This window comes from Poeciliopsis prolifica, unplaced genomic scaffold (assembly GCF_027474105.1).
Source record: "Poeciliopsis prolifica strain line A6 unplaced genomic scaffold, Auburn_PproV2 SCAFFOLD036, whole genome shotgun sequence".
Taxonomy (NCBI): Eukaryota; Metazoa; Chordata; class Actinopteri; order Cyprinodontiformes; family Poeciliidae; genus Poeciliopsis; species Poeciliopsis prolifica.
In genome coordinates, this window is record NW_026562411.1 from 4,565,001 (window position 1) to 4,568,761 (window position 3,761).

General features: G+C 39.2%; 1 pseudogene; it reads left to right on the top strand.

Annotated features, from left to right (window-relative positions):
* Positions 1-2,884, top strand: part of LOC129374584 (heat shock 70 kDa protein 12A-like) — a 5,405-nt pseudogene extending 2,521 nt beyond the window's left edge.
* The last annotated feature ends 877 nt before the right edge of the window (positions 2,885-3,761 follow it).

The following is a 3,761-nucleotide window of genomic DNA, read 5'->3' on the forward strand; positions in this document are numbered from 1 at the left end:
AAAAGCAACCCAGCATTAAGTTTATCCTTTTAGTCGGTGGATACGCTGACAGTGAGATCCTACGGAACTACATTACTGACAAGTTTAAAGATAAATGCACTATTCTGTGCCCATACAGGTCTCAAGAAGTTATCATGAAGGGAGCTTTAGAGTTTGGAAGAAACAAGGGAGCGGTGGCATCCAGAAAAAGTCCCTTCACTTATGGAGTTGGGATCTCTCAGAAGTTTGATAAGTTCAGGCACAGGGAAGATAAAAAATGCCCCACCAAAGATGGTGTTTGGTGCAGGGACATATTTATGAAGCTGGTGGATGCTGGTGAGGATGTTTGTTGGAATGAAACCAGAGACCACACCTTGTACCCAGTAGAAGCAGATCAGAAAGCAATGAGCTTTTTGTTTTATCGCAGTAAGAAAAATAATGTAGCATATATTGATGAACCAGGCACTGAGGAAATTGGTCGTTTGTTGTTGAGTCTCCTGACACAACACTTGGTTTGGATCGTGAGATAAGACTTGAAATAATGTTTGGCTTCACTGAAATGACAGCAACAGGCACTGACAGAGAATCAGGCTCGAAGCAAACGATTAAGATAAACTTTCTTGAGGAAGTGACATAAATCTTTGTTGACTTCTATCAAATAGAAATGAGAAGGAAGCCGACACAAAGACAGACTTGGTTTTAAATCTTCTGAAAATGGTTACAAACATTGTGTTAGCGGTTGCTACCTGTGATACATTATGAATTACCTTAATGTGATTTACAGTTAGGGCCAGAAATATTTGGACAGTAACACAATATTTGTGAGTTGGGCTCTGCATGCCACCGCATTGGATTTGAAATGAAACCGCTACAACAGAATTCAAGTGCAGATTCTAACGTTTAATTTAAAGGTTGAACAAAAATATGTGATAGAAAATGTAGGAATTGTACACATTTGTTTACAAACACTCCACATTTTAGGAGCTCAAAAGTAATTGGACATATAAACATAACCCAAACAAAAAAGTTTTTTCTCAATATTTTGTTGCGAATCCTTTGGAGGCAATCACTGCCTTAAGTCTGGAACCCATGGACATCACCAAACGCTGGGTTTCCTCCTTCTTAATGCTTTGCCAGGCCTTTACAGCCGCAGCCTTCAGGTCTTGCTTGTTAGTGGGTCTTTCCGTCTGAAGTCTGGATTTGAGCAAGTGAAATGCATGCTCAATTGGGTTAAGATCTGGTGATTGACTTGGCCATTGCAGAATATTCCACCTTTTTGCTCTCATGAACTCCTGGGTAGCTTTGGCTGTATGCTTGGGGTCATTATCCATCTGTACTGTGAAGCGCCGTCCGATCAACTTTGCAGCATTTGGCTGAATCTGGGCTGACAGTATATCCCGGTACACTTCAGAATTCATCCGGCTACTCTTGTCTGCTGTTATGTCATCAATAAACACAAGTCACCCAGTGCCATTGAAAGCCATGCATGCCCATGCCATCACGTTGCCTCCACCATGTTTTACAGAGGATGTGGTGTGCCTTGGATCATGTGCCGTTCCCTTTCTTCTCCAAACTTTTTTCTTTCCATCATTCTGGTACAGGTTGATCTTTGTCTCATCTGTCCATAGAATACTTTTCCAGAACTGGGCTGGCTTCTTGAGGTGTTTTTGGGCAAATTTAACTCTGGCCTGTCTATTTTTGGAATTGATGAATGGTTTGCATCTACATGTGAACCCTTTGTATTTGCTTTCATGGAGTCTTCTCTTTACTGTTGACTTAGAGACAGATACACCTACTTCTCTGAGAGTGTTCTGGACCTCAGTTGATGTTGTGAACGGGTCCTTCTTCACCAAAGAAAGTATGCGGCGATCATCCACCACTGTTGTCTTCCGTGGACGCCCAGGCCTTTTTGAGTTCCCAAGCTCACCAGTCAATTCCTTTTTCCTCAGAATGTACCCGACTGTTGATTTTGCTACTCCAAGCATGTCTGCCATCTCTCTGATGGATATTTTCCTTTTTTTCAGCCTCAGGATGTTCTGCTTCACCTCAATTGAGAGTTCCTTTGACTGCATGTTGTCTGGTCACAGCAACAGCTTCCAAATGCAAAACCACACACCTGGAAACAACCCCAGACCTTTTAACTACTTACTTGATTACAGGTTAACGAGGGAAAGGCCTTTTGAGTTACTTGCAGCCTTTGGAGTCCATTGTCCAATTACTTTTGGTCCCTTGAAAAAGAGGAGGCTCTGCATTACAGAGCTATGATTCCTGAACCCTTTCTCCGATTTGGATGTGGAAACTCTCATATTGCAGCTGGGAGTGTGCACTTTCAGCCCATACTATATATAAATTGTATTTCTGAACATATTTTTGTCAACAGCTAAAATAACAAAACCTGTGTCACTGTCCAAATATTTCTGGCCCTAACTGTATTTTAACAGTTCCATAAAATATCATTTTCTAAATCACATACGTCACAAGATAGTTGCTGGACAGCTATAAATCAATTTGCAATGTTACACTGAAAAAGGTTTTATGATAAAGACCAACTTAATAGTGATTTTATTTCATGGAGACTAAACATTACAAATCGCTCTAAAAAATTAAAATTTAAAAGTTTTGAGAAGCAGATATCATTGTGGCTCACTGAAGAATCTAAACTATGGCTAGTTGGATGTTATTTATATTTCTGCAGTTTATATTTTAAAAAATAATGTGTTTTAAGTTAAAAAACACAACAAAGGATGTGCTCAGCATAAATTGTGCAGCAAAAGAGCACAAAATATTTTATTTCATTTGTTTGTTCATTTGAGACTTTTTTGTAAAATTGCTGTAGTGAATATATTGTTTTGTTTTATAACTGAAATGTTGATATGTTTGCCTTTGATAAAATGTTAAGAATTTATGTGGTGTATTTTTCCATTATTGGACACTGTACTGGCACCCTCACCTTAGCATTAGTCTGCAGTTTGGACAAAACAATGTGTTCAGTTATGGGGTTATAGTTTGTCTAGGCCCTAGACTCCACAAAAACAAATAAATGTTGAACAGTACAGACAAGACACATTAATTATTTTCCAATAGTTTAACTGGTATGAGATAAACTTTGTAAATTTTGAAGGTAATTTTCCTTTATACTGCAGCAGGACACCACCTGTACCAAGATCACTCTCCATCTTGGTTTGTGATACTTTACTTTTCTATAATGTGAATGAAGCAGCATTGTTTTTCCTATTTTTTCCACTGAGTCCAAAGTACTGCATCTCCTTGAGCTTACACCTGATCCAGCTGAGGCTGTTTCTTGTCCTAATCTAAACAGCGTTCCCTCTGTCAGTAGGGACCTGGCTCTTTCTCATTCCACACACATCTATGATTGTGCACTCAACCTCCTGTACTGGCCTTTCACACCCAAGATGAAAGGCCAGGACATTATACATGTGGACAGCATTGTTAGTACCCATTGTCAGAAAAAAATCTCAGTAGCGAGGGTCTTCGGATTTTCATGGTCTCTGTATCTGATGTTGCCCTGTCTGATCTTTTTTCTATTACCTTTAAAAGCGGCATTTTTGTTGCCTCACTTAGCCATGGAGATATTATAGGAATGCACATAGTTACAGTTAAGTTGGCACATGTACACTTTCCATTCCACTTTATTCTGTAACTCAGCAAATGAGCTGGTATAAGTGGTAATACAATGTGGTTCATTGATTCCATGCTCCCATATAGACTAAAGTTGTCTCTGTAAGAAGAAATCTCCTTAGTGAGATGGGTAACACTTTATT